Source organism: Nilaparvata lugens, chromosome 1 (assembly GCF_014356525.2).
Source record: "Nilaparvata lugens isolate BPH chromosome 1, ASM1435652v1, whole genome shotgun sequence".
NCBI lineage: Eukaryota > Metazoa > Arthropoda > Insecta > Hemiptera > Delphacidae > Nilaparvata > Nilaparvata lugens.
In genome coordinates, this window is record NC_052504.1 from 14,277,240 (window position 1) to 14,291,310 (window position 14,071).

The following is a 14,071-nucleotide window of genomic DNA, read 5'->3' on the forward strand; positions in this document are numbered from 1 at the left end:
CTGTGCTCTTCTACTGGATTTAAAATTCTCAATTTCTGTTGGTAGTTGGTCATGAACTTGTATGTATGATCGTGCACTTGGAATGGTGTTCTGGTTCAAATCGAATAGTCCTGACTTCACAATCTTTCAACTTATAACTTTGGCAGTATGACTGTGCTATAATCTCGTTGTATTTTTACTTGAATTGCAATGTCTTTGTATTAGTATCATTTCATCCTGCGTGTTGGTGAAATGGGTCAATGAAATCTATTCAAATTGCTTAGAAATCTATTCTCATCATTTTTATTATCAACCAAGCCATGCGAACTAAGTTTCCATGTCAAAACAATGAGCTGTAATATCAGCTAAATTAGGGATGAATGTGACTGTCGTGCACGATGTGAAACTAGAACAAATTCAGTGTCCTACTTATTGAAGACTTCTAAGAACGGATCACTAATCTGTTGCATGGGAACAGTTGTTCATAATACTTCCAGGAATTGAGTTGAATGATTGCGAGGATAAATGGGTTTTATGTAGTGCGAATTTTAGTGGGGGTTTGTAAAGATACCTATAAAATACTTCCGAGAACTTATCGGTGGTAATCTGTTGCATGGGGGTAATTAGGGGTTGGTCACTTGTTATTTAAAGTTTAATAGGGAGGGGAATCAGTAGTAGTGTAGTTGGGGGGGGGAGATGGTTTTAAGAAAGTAGGCCGTTGCCTCTGCGTCTGGTCACTTCCTGAAGTCGATGAACTGGCTGTTGTTTTTGTCTGGGGGAGGGGGGGTTGGTTTGGCTGATATTATTTAGGTGATTGGTAGGTGACGGGCGAGAGGGAGAGTTTGGAACACGCGACTGACAAAATTGGTGGAAGGTGTGCTTGGTCAGGGTTTGCTTTGCGGCCTGCTCAACTGCGCTGCGTGTGGGGTAGCGCGTGCGCGCAAGTGGCGGTGTCAGGATCGATTGGTGTCGTTGTGGCTGCTGTGTGCTGTCAGTTGGCGTCGGGTCCGTCTCCGGATTCGGGGCCCGTTGTCCTGGTCAGGGTCCTCTCTGCCCCCATGACGGCCCTAGCCGCTTCCACTGCCGCCTCCGAGCTGCGTCTCCGCCTCCCTCCCTCCAGCGACACCTCGCTGCTCGCCATCTACTGCTTCATCAAAAACTTCATTGGGTTAGTAGCCGCCCGACCCCCAACTATCACTTACAATTGCAACAAAACATCTATTATCTTGCAGTCGTTTAAACTACCTAATTAGCATCCTTCATAATCCTTCCTTCCTCTCCTCTCATTGGGTTAGTTTAGTTCCCCCACCCCTCTCCAACTATCACTTTCGATTGCTCTGCAACAAATTCTCTATTATCTTGCGGTCGTTGGGTGTAAACTATTTCACCATAAACCCTTCATATCTCATATCCTTCCGCCCCAACTATCACTTTAAATTGTTCTGTCCTGCAACAAAACATATACTTTCTTGCAATATTTTGGATTAAATTACCTTATGAAAATCCTCCCTTCTTCCTCTTCACTGATTGGGGCAACCCGCCCACCCCCAACTATCACTCTCTCAATTTGCTCTGCTCTTTATCAAAATATCTATTATTTTACTGTTAAAACTCTTCATATCCTTCCTTCCACTCCATTCATTGGGCTAGTACCTGCCCACCCCCAACTGTAACTTTAAATTCCTCTGCTCTGCAACAAAACATGTATTACCATGCAGTTGTTTGGAGGAGTGAACTACTCCACTACCCCTTCCTACCCCTTCCTTCCTCTTCTCTCTTTAAGTTAGATTAGTAACTGACCCCCCCGCCCCACAACTATCACTTTCGATTGCTCTGCTCTATTATCTTGCAGTCGTTTGATGTAAACTATCTCACCAAAACCCTTCATCATATCCATCTTACGCTCCACTCATTGGGTTAGTACCCCCATCCGCCCTCCAACTATCACTCTCAATTTTTATCTGTTCTGCAGCAAAACAGCTATCATTTTGCAGTCATTTGGATTAAACTACTTTATTACCTTCCTCTCCCAACTTCCTACCTTCCTCTCCTCTCTTTGGGTTTGTAGCCCATCCCCTCCTCCCCAACCAATATTACAACAAAACAAATATTATCTTATTAATTTATTAATTAGGTACCCTATTAATTTGGCAATATTATATATTATTATCTTGCAATAGCTTGGATTAAACTACCTTCTCCGTGAGGATTTTTAGATACCTTTTCCGTGGGATATTTTGTATTTTAGGCTCTGATAGAATTACACCCCAGCTAAAAAAAATACGAATTTTTATATTGACTTCCTAAAGAGCTGATGTTAGGTAGGTTTTTGGATTCGTGCAAATTGAAACGAACACCTCTAATGCTGTACATGGAAATCAGTATTTCCATGTATGTTATGCCGGTCATGTAATTGAATATTAGTCTAGAATAGATTATAGAAATCTAGTAGCCAAGTCAATATTCATGTTTTTTATAATGAAAACCCATCCAAACAAAAGTAACTTATCTATTTTTTTCGTATTATTTGGAAGCTATCCTAAATATAAATTATTTTGAACCAATCTTTGATACTCGAATATTGAGCAAATTTCATTCTATCAGCAGAGAAGACAATAGATGTCATAAATCACATAAAAATGCAGGTCATAATTTTTTATGTCATCTCTTTGATTGCTGTTACTCATCTGGATCTTTATTTGAATAGTAGAATATTTTCAATAATCTCTCAAATTTTATTCAGTCAGATTGGTTTTTTGTTTGAAATTCTTTCATTATCGGTTGATTATAATAAATTATTATTGTTTGATATCACATTATCAGTACTCATAGTTCCAAATCAAAAATTGGCCTCGAATTTTCGGGGATTCCTCTTTCGACAAAAAATTGATATTATGAGGAAACCACAAGAAGAATACTTTTAATCTCTCAGTAACGCTCTTCTGTTCATGTCGAATAGATTGGTCTGATAAAAACTCTGATATAAACTTTGCCTTCAATATTTCAATAAAATAATAATGGAATATGCTTGTATAAGTTTTCAGCTCACTTTACATGAAACTTGACCATTTTCCTACTTCAATAATTATTGTACTTGAACCACAAGATTTTTATCAAGTGATCATCATCATAATAATATATTATCTAAAAACTGTTATAAGTATCGTACGACGAAATGGCCCCTCGCTACCATTTGAAATCCAGGGACCATCTTGTCGTGCGGTAGGCGTACCTATATATTTTAAAATTTTCTCTCTTTGTAACGATCCTTCAGAAAACAGCTGATTCAGTTAACCAACTCCTGAAATTTTTTCAGTTTTCTTTGTCTTTTTTTACGTTCCTATCTAACTTCAATTATTCCTAGTAGTAGAAACATTAAATCATTATCAATAAGCGAATACCCATCTTAACTAAACACGCTCGATTTGATCTCCCTCTATTCATTCACCCCTTCTACCACTTGCAGACTATTGAACTGGGGTTTGAGCAACATGAAAAACGGCAAAAAGCACACACACACTATACATGCAATATGTTATTGACAGTTGAGCGTCACAAGCGTTCCTTGTGACAAGTCTTTTTATTGGACATCGTCTATTAAATTGTTTGTCATCAATATTGTCCGTTGAACGTCAAGAAGTCTCCCAGAGCTCAGCCGCCCCGCCCTGTCCCTCCCATTCCATCAGCCATCATTGTCTTTTCATCGAGTGCTAACCACTTGGTGTCAATCTTGGTTGGATGGCAATTGAAGTGCTGCTATTCTCAGTATCCAATTCCTGTTGTTTATTCCAATTATTATGTACTTTTCCGTTGTTTACTACTGCAATAGGAGGCTATCGTCACTACCAACTGAAAAAATTCAGTCAAGTATTGGCTGAAAATCATCAGACTCGCAGACGAATAGAAATTTCAGTGTAAAAATTTTCAGATTTAAAATACTGTTCTTATCTACTGCGTATATTGTGTCTCATCACACTCTTGAGTACTTTTGAGTACTCAGTGAGATTCTCTCTCTTGTTCGTTATATCATTATATGTATAGCCATTAGAATGCACATTGTGAATCTAGTACTTAAATTTCCTTCATATCTTCGATAAAATTTCATGCTAGTTCGATTTCTTTCATAATAATTTAAATTATCACATTTTTCGAATAAAGATCATGCTAGTTCGATTCCTTCCATAATAATTTAAATTATCACATTCTCCAAATAAAGAACGCAAGCAATACATGAAAGTGTTTCAATTGTTGAGTCATTCTTTATTTTCAACTAGCACTATATACTGTACTTTGAAGGAACTATTTAAAGGAATGTGAGACAACATAATATAATATTTTAAAAGTTTTCCAAGTCTTCATAACTTTCCTAATGATGATAATTTATTTAAAACTATTGTAGAAGTTGAAATTGAATTCTTCTATTGGCATTTCTAGTCAATCACAGACGCTCTCAATCTTAGTAGCTACAGTAATGGAAATTTCATTTAAAAAATACTGAATAAGTATGAAATACTAAGTAGTATGAGTAAAATGAATATTGTCACTTGTACTTGGTTCATCAACCTCCCTCACTATTTTTGAGACATTCTATATGTATGAGATGATTACTCTAGTCTTGAATAATTAGCCCATTCGTTATTTTGAAATTCTCTCTGGTCTATTGTAGCTAGAGCTACCCAGAACTCTATGTTCTGTACTTGAAAAGCATGGAGATAAATTGCCAGCTAATTACTACCTTAGTAGTTGGGAAAATTTGAGCAGGAAGAAATTGCCGAAAATTATTATTGATCGTCTTCTACCTGCAATCCTTATTTACAAACTGTTCTGAATGACTTACACACTGTTTACCTATCTCATTTTAGGCATTAAAATGATTCGAATGGCGGCTTTTTTCTTAGTAACATGAACTTTTCCTTGTCTATTGTCATTTCTTTATTTAGTAGACTCGTATTCGTAATGACCTACACGAGGTAGTCGAATGCTCATTATTGCCTCAGTAATTGTTTTGTTTACGTTCATAGGTAAGTGATTTTTTCATGAAAACTGTAGGTTCAACTTCTGTTTCAAACAATCTTTAAATTTGATTTGAGGTATAAAGTAAAGTTTTCTAATTTTTACTAAAAAATTGGTATGTCTATAATGTTATAAGCTGTCTTTCAAACAGCAATTTCCATAAACAAATTGTAATTCCATTAGATTTAATCTCTACCAGATATTCTAAGTAATGCTTAAAATATATTTTTGTATAGAAATCAACCAAATTTTCATGAAAATGTCTACCCTGTTGAATGATTATTGACAGATTTACTTAATACTGTATAATAATTGATTATTTCCATACTGCTGTAGTTTTTATTATTGAGCATATTCATCCCGCACTGTTTATTTAGGGTTTAATGGGTTAATACTAGCTTCTGTAATAGGGGTTTGCCATATGCGTACTGTTTGGGACTCAAATGATGGATGGACCCTGATTTCTGACTACAATAATATATAAGGTCTTACAATAATCATAATTTATCTGAATAGGTAAGATTTAACTGTTGAGTAAATTCTTTTAAAAATAACGTTAACTTGTGTATATATATATATTTATATTTGAATTAACATGTTTTGTATATGGTACTTTGTCAAGCAGCCTCTTTAAGGTTCGATTAAGGTAGCTTATTTATTCAATAAACATTTTTTCTATTCTATTCCGCAAATAACACCACCTTCTCACTATAGGGTGCAATCCATTCTGGGATCACCATTTTGATGTCAACCAGCCATTGTTCAAATCTATGACTAGAAAATGGCTTATTCCATTATGACTAGTCTTATAATCAAGAAAATAAACCTGCAAATAATGAGACATTTCAATCATTCATTGTGGTACCTATCGACTGTCTTATATCAAAACACAAATGATTGTTCTAGAATAATGTCGCACAAAAACAAAATCACCCGTAATGACTCAGGTTAGCTTTTTACACAAAAACAAAACATTTAGTCCCGATTAGGATTGTCGTTTTTGTTTTGATTCACACTTATTAGTCATGCTAAGCTAATTATTCTACCTTATCACTTTACCTGTCAATTGGATCCTATCTGGCTGGTAAAATCCACAATAGCTTCTGGTCATCAATGACTCAAACTTTCAGGAGTATTATTCCGTAGAATAATAACAGCTTGGTCAATGAAATTTGCCAATTGTTATCTAATAATGAAATAATTATTGAAATTCAATAGTTGCCTTTTTTCTAGAGTGACGTTTTTACAATATGCTACACAATGTCTGAAGGAAGTATTCAGTGTTTGTTTATTATTTCTAAGAATTAACAAGTACAGTATTCACGTTTTGTTCAAATGATTTTTCAGCTCAAATTTGACTTTGAAAAGCAATTTTCATAATAGATTGTTTTGTATGTTCAGGAGTTCATTATCATGGGCATTTTTGTATCAATTTGATGATAATACCCATGTTTGACGTTTGTAATTGTATTTATTTAGTTGTCAATAATCAAATTTATCACTCGGAACATTAACAATTTCACTTTCTTCATGATCCCATAATTTTTTACTCTGAAACTGTCACTGTCATGAATTCGTTTCATGCCACTGATTAGTTTATTGCTCGATCGAAATTAATCAATCTCATTTATTCCATCCTATCGGCTTTTTTAATGGAGCAGATGACATTATAACGATAAAGTAGATTGTTTTGAAAGTTATTTTGTTACTTTTGATTACCGTTTGACCCGACTGAAGTGCAATGATCACAAAAACTTTCGTGCGAAAGGATTAATCAACGTTTTATCAAATTGCGCTTAATTTTATGGTTGTAGCATTGAGAGTTTATGGTTGATTGCTGTATCATTTTGGAACCTATGGTTGTAAGGGAATAATTGTTTTGTCAAAGTAAATGAAATGATCAGTTGCTGGCTCCTCCTTCTAGAGTTTCTTAGAAAGCTCTTAAATAGTGTGCCAGTTGGCTTGAAGATTTCGGACAAGATGGGGTATGACGTGATCGTGTTATTGTCGGAGTCATTTCTGGTGTGAATAATTGAACTAGAAGTGCACAATTAGTATTGCATTGAAATATTGCTGAGTTTAGCACATTGGACACACTTTACGATTTTCTGCAAATAGTCATCTATTCTTCTATTTCGCAGCTATTGGAAGATGATCCATGTCATTTGAAATTGGTCTAGTCCATGTAATTTGGTCTCACCAACCAAACTAGAGCTTTTATCCCAGCATAAGTTATTTAAATCAATACAGGAAATGAATAGATTGCATTACCAGCAATTCTCAGTATCCGTCTTGTTTATTTCAATAATTTGTAAATTGCGTCTCATACCTCAAATTTACAAATACAAAAATGTTTTTCTGTTGTTATATTAATCAGATTATATACATTCTATAAAATGTATACGGTTTCAAGCTTTCGTTTACTACCCATACCTGAAAAAAATGTTTTCTTTCTAATCTGACACCTCTAATGATGCCACCGAAGGTGACATCCGAACACCATTTTATAATAGAGTATTCATGGACTAGTCTTCTCCATAGTGGAAAATGAATTACTTGATTTACAACGTTTCTTCTTTTATGAGGATGTATAACAATGGGTCCATAGTCAAATTTTGCAGTCAAATCCCAGTGGTTGAAAATTGTTATTATTTTTCACATCACCTGAGTAGAATGAGTACTGAGTAGTATCAATATTTTTTTTTCCTCAAGATGATGATGATTGTTATTAGTTATAAAACGTTGCTCTAATCAATTAATAACAATCTACTAAATCATGAAGCTATATAATGTATAGCCAACATTTATTTTGGTTAGAAATTATGGATTAAATTCACTAATTTAACAGTATAATTTTATAATTCAATCTAGATTTTTGTGAGATGAATTTCCTTGTTTGGTTATCAAAATGTTTAGTTGTACTTGTTTTTCAGCCTACAAGATAATGATTTTTATTTTTATTATAGAAAATTGTTTCTATTTTTAGAAGCTGTTATCATTTTATTCAGTAATGATTATTATTGCTGTTCTAAATTTTTAATGTCTGATAAAATGAAACCATCACGTGAATACGGTATTATCTAACGTAGCGAAGTTTGAAAGCATCCATGTAATGCATTGTTGAAACAGATAAAACTGTACTTTATACTTAATTTATCAGGAGATCGAAATGAACTTTTAGGATAGTGCGTGATGTCTTATCATTCCCACTTGAAAAATTCGTTCAAGTGGGTTATTAGCTGAATTTTCTTCATTTGAAAGTGGTTCCTACACTTCACTCTCAAACAATTTAGTTGGTACTTGAAAACTAAGAGTTGAAAATCTTTATGGTTGTCACCTAAAGCATGTTGGTGGTAACATGTGAATACCATCGAAATATCGCAATGTTTATGGTTTATCTATATATATGGCATAAAAAATAAACTAATATAATGTCTATGCTCAGCCTGTAGATCGTCTTCTGAATATAAGTTTTTATTTTTGAGGGAAAAAATCTAATCAGTTAGACGTATTGAATGAACTGGGATTGGAAAACTGAAAATTCATTTTCTGTAATATTAAACAAACACTTGTATGAAATCTGTAATGAAAGTTTTCAATAATTTTCGAGCAAAATTGAGTAAATAAATCTTTGAAGAATGTTTTTAAAGAATTCAAGCATTACATATGAAATACTGTACGTTCAATAAAAGTCACCTTGTGCAATTTTCAACGGTATCTTGTCTGCCCTGTTGCAAGATTCAACAAATTAAAAATCAACTTAATCTTTTCCTAACATCCGAAACGAATTGGGATAAAAATTCTTCTTCACACCTTGTAAATAATAGTCAATTCATTTGAAAAAATAGCCAATGACAAGAGGGCAAAGACTCTACTGCTATCGCGTTTGATTATTCTATTTTCACTTTTCTGCAAAGAAACGTTGATCTTGTAAGAAAGAAAACTTGGAAATAAGAGAGCCTGTTTCCCTCATTTAACCTGAGATGATTGAAATAATGTTAAAGATGAACCATGAAATTATATTGTAGGTGTTTTTGGGAAGTATCTACAATAGAATATAATAGACTGTAATGATCTACATTATTTATAGTAAATCCTCTATTTATCTTTCCTTTTTTCTCATTAAATTTTGAATAAGCCGCTTAATATATAAAATCTTGAATATACAATCATTTTTGCTCTCATATCTTGATTTCACAGTTTTTGATTGAGAATACATTTTTCTCTAGCTGCTCCACTATCAATAATATGCCAGTTATCAGAAGTAAAAATCAATTTCAGATTTTGAAGTGTGTAGATTTCAAGTACTTTGCAGAAATTTATCATTACTTTACAAGTTTGTTTGCCATCAAATAATAATGGACGTTCTATTAGAACAATCACGATCAATCACTATCAGCTTTTCCTGATTGTGTCATGAATTTAGAAGTTTATTTCGCATTAAATTCTTACGTAATTTACACCTGTGCAATTATCTTGCGGATTGGCATATATGAAGCACGTTGTTTTATCAACGTGATATTCAGGATAAACTAGTGTTTTTCAAGTCTTCGACTTGATCGTTGAAGAAATTAAAAGATATTTTATCGGATCTTCTAAGTTGTTCTAATGCTTCTTTAATTGCTAGTAAGTCAGCTCCACATGTCAATCCTGATTTATTAGGATTTTCCTGTAGGCCAACTCTGTTTATAAATGCAACAGTTTTTCCATGCTCATGCATAAATAATTGCAGAAAATTTTGAAAAATGATTTTAAATCTAAAGTTGATCATGAAATGCATTACAGTATGTATTATTTTGCTCGTTATGTTTCCTGAGCTATGGATGCAGATGAAATATTATAGAGTAGTCTCATTACGAATAACTGAACCAAGAACTTTATAAATCAATTATGATTTATTTCTACCAACATCAACATTGTTGTATCACCTTGTAATTATTTTACTTGAAGGAAATACATGAATAAATTTAATATATTTTTTAACTTTTCTTTCTAATATATTAAAACATGTTAATTGATCTAAATGTAGATTTACCACTTGATTCTTGATAATCTTAAATTCACCTTATTATTAATCAGCTAAGAATAGAAAAAAAATCATTATCAACTTTGAATTTAAACTGTTCTGATACTTTCTCTATCGATTATCTATGTCAATCATAAATTTAATAACTTAAGATTGGATTAAACTTACATCTTGCAAATAAGTAATATTTTCCGGATTCTGAATTTTCAAAAATTAATCATCGAGTCATCAGGTCGTCAATGCACATACTATACTCTGGTATTTATAACTTCCGAATTGTAATACACTGTATTCCCTATCTTATACGTGTTACACCAATTCGGAAGTCAAAAAAATAGAGTATAGTATCAATAAAACAAAATAAATCTTATAGCACCCTTTATTTTTTAAAAAAACTTTAAAATAGTTGAACAACTAGTTTCTGTTTACACCATCTTCAGGTTATAAATTTGGGTGCTATAAGATTTATTTTGTTTTATTAATTTGAAAGTAGCCCATGTCAATAAGTGTTTTAGTATAGTATCAGTATCACTGATGTTGAGAAATATCAGAGGACTGTATTCGATAAATCGACTCCTGAACCAACTTCAAATTACATCATAATTTGTGTAGGATATCAATATCAACTTATTGCTTTCTCTGAGCTAATATTGGTATATGATCACAGTAGTCTATATGAAAAAATTTTAAAAATCAAGGTAATTGATTCTGGTCGAACAGGAATCAGCCATCAATCATACTTCAGCCAACCACAATGATACATACTCGGATGCTTGGATCACGTTACATTAATTTTACAAAAGTGTGTCAAACCAACCTAGACCTAGAAATTGTTTTAAAAAAATTGCACGTGAATCTAATCGATCCAACTATAGATCAACGAATTTAATTCGTGAGTGGAGTGGCGGGTGGTAGGTAGGTACAGAGGATGATGGATTGGATGGACGACAGGAGTGAAGCAAATTGGAGCAAAAAGTGGTAGCGACAGCGACACACAGTCTGGCGCGGCGGCGACATTCAGTTGAATATTTTTCGCATTGGGACGCGGTAGGAGGGAAATTTGCAGGGAAAAGGGAATTTGAAGTGGTCGTCTGTTGTAAAAAGGGGCGCGAGTGGCGCAGTCGATCGCATTTGCCGCATTCAAATAGCACGCGTCGCGTATTGCAGTTGTTGTTTGCCTTGCCGGTCAGATTTGTGTCGCTTTTCCACTGCTCTCTCACCTTCATCGTCTTCCTTGTTTAGTACATCCATCCATCGGCTCTAATTTGTGAACATTGTTGTGACAATTGGCTTTGAAAATGAAACTGCCACACCAGAACGGACTCCGAGCGGCGGTTATCTCTTACATTGAACAATGTCGGTCCAGGTAGGCCTTGTTATGACATTTGCATTCCATACAATAGTACAATTATTGTTGTTGTATTTGAAAACTTTAAACTCATTCATTTTGATGATTTTGAGAAAGGATCAGCTGATTAAGAACTATTGTCTTTTTTCTAAAAAAAAACTGGGGTTTTTAAGAGAATCAATAAAAACTGGGTTGTATTGTTTGAATTGAGCTGTTTGGTTTTAAGATTATTAAAATATGTTTCAATACCTAAGGTTTTAATGGTGGTGTAACAATGAAAACTATTTTCTGCTCTTGTTTTTACAATAAACTTAGTGGTGACGATAAGTTGTCCGTGGTGAGATTTATGAGGCTTAGGCCCGATTGCACAAAAGCCTGTTAAATTTTAACCGTGATTAATTACCACGAGAACCAATCAGAGGCGACTTCTTTTATACAAAGCCTTCTCTGATTGGTTCTCGAGACATTCAATCATGACTAAAATTTAACAGGCTTTTGTGCAACCGGGCCTTATTAGAATGAGATTCGTGAATCAATTTGTCTTGATTTGGACGACTTTGGACATCATAATAATTTATACTGATATCATTTTCTTTAAAACACTACTCAGGTGGATAGAATGATTAAAATATGTAACGGCCTAGACTATTGATTTTTTATATTGAACATGTTGATGTAAATTTATGGAGTCTTATTGATCGATGATGAATAATTATTACTGTTAGGATTAATATTGCTACTTTGAGATAAATAGTTGATTTTGGGATTTTCCAAATATTCCATGGACGACCCAGTTGGATTCCAGTTTCCAGTTGAATTTTTGTCAACTAAACTTACTGTATGGTTGCTGATGTTATTGTTACCTCAATAGCGGAATCATATCGCACATTATATTGCTCTACCTTTTATTTTTATAGCATCAAGAATTATTAACATTAAAACTTACTGGATTGATGTACTGATTCAATTGTTGGAAAATCATCGGTCTTAATTTATTGTACAATAATGTTTAGGATTTGTTGATCGAAACACCGTTCATATAACGATTCTTTGTTATATAGGACACTTATCATTGTCTATCAATTGAGGACAGAATATCAAACCAGACATCTCTTCTGCACATGCACTTTTCTGGCTATTTTTTCTTGAAACCAATTTATGAATTACATTCATCATATTGGATGTATCGGATAATTTTGTTGTTGTCTACTGAATGAAGCAAATTTAGCCCAAAAATTTAAAAAAATTACCATAATATTAACAACAGAATGTTATTGTTAAATATTACAATTCTCTTCACTTATTACATATTTTCCCCAACCAACTAACTTATTTTACAGAGAAATTTTTCAAAACAAATTGTCCAATAAAATTCAGAGATTGAAAACTGTCATTGGCATTAAACGAAGGTCATCTCTCCTTGGCTAATCAATCATTTCAAGAAATTCGTGTTATTTCCAATTATCTCTTGCAGAGAAGTTCTATTTGTACTGAAGCATGCAAGGGGCTGTTGATTGATAGCAGAGAATACTTCTTCGAAGATTTTTCTATTCAAGCTATGTTCCAAATGACAAATTTGAATTAAAAAATGAACTGAACTACTGGAGAATTGTTCGTCATAAGTTTGATTCATGTAAGGGAGTAGTAGAATTATATAATCGAAATAGAATACCTATAAAAATTTACAAAATTTATTCTCGAGTAAAGATTACACAAAGTTCTACTATTCATATTCTAAAGAATAATAGATCATTAATACCATAGAAGTCGTTACTCAGACTGAATTATTTTTGTCAGCTCATTAATAATTGCGCAATCTGGAACGATTCGTATTGCATAATCAGCTTATTTAAATTTTATTGACGTAGAGATTGAATGTTCACTTTGAATAACAACTTATTTAGTTTTTCTAAATTGGTAAAAATATTCTGAAATAAATCTAATATTTATATTTGGATAACTACTCTCCTTATATCACCTACGCATCTGGCAAAGATCTAACTCCAAGATGGTATCTGTCCATGTACGTTACTAGCATAATTAATTATGAAAATATGATGGTGTGTACATTTAGGGTCTACATTGAGTACTGAAGAATAGTTATGTGCATTCAAACCTCCCACCCAACCATCTTCTTGGGTAGATCATTTGCCCTGCCAATTAATTAATCTCTATCATGAAATACTAGAAAATGATTGTTTATACAAATTTAGATTCCTAGAGTATATTAATTGATAATTCTTCACTGTCATGAATTTATCATAAAAGGTAATAATTACTTACTGTGAGATTATTTGTAGGTTCTAGAAATTTCACAAGAAGATAACGCCTAAAATGTTGTACAAAAATTGTAAAAGCAAAATAACCAGGCCATGTTATCTAGAGCTAATGTTCTATAATGAATATATTTTACTATCATGTCAGGAGGTCACATTTTTCATAAATTCTTGAAAGGTCATGGAATGCTGATAAATAGAATTTTTTACGATTTTATTCCATTATTCAGTAAGCTCATTACAGGAGTTGCTAACTTGAATTAGTATCTGCCAGTTTCGAACGGATTCTGCGACTCATTGATCTGTGCTAAATTGTTGAATTTTAATATATTTATTGAATTTTGTGAAGTTTTGTCAGAAAACTGCTGTTCTAATAGATTATTTCAATTAAGCGATTAGTCAGGGAAAAAGCGTGTGAAATTACCTCAA

General features: G+C 33.2%; 1 protein-coding gene across 2 annotated transcripts in view; it reads left to right on the plus strand.

Moving 5' to 3' along the window:
- LOC111064363 (protein bunched, class 2/F/G isoform) overlaps positions 1-14,071 on the plus strand; it is a 51,413-nt gene that overhangs the window by 29,558 nt on the left and 7,784 nt on the right. The gene's annotated exons all lie outside the window — the stretch shown is intronic.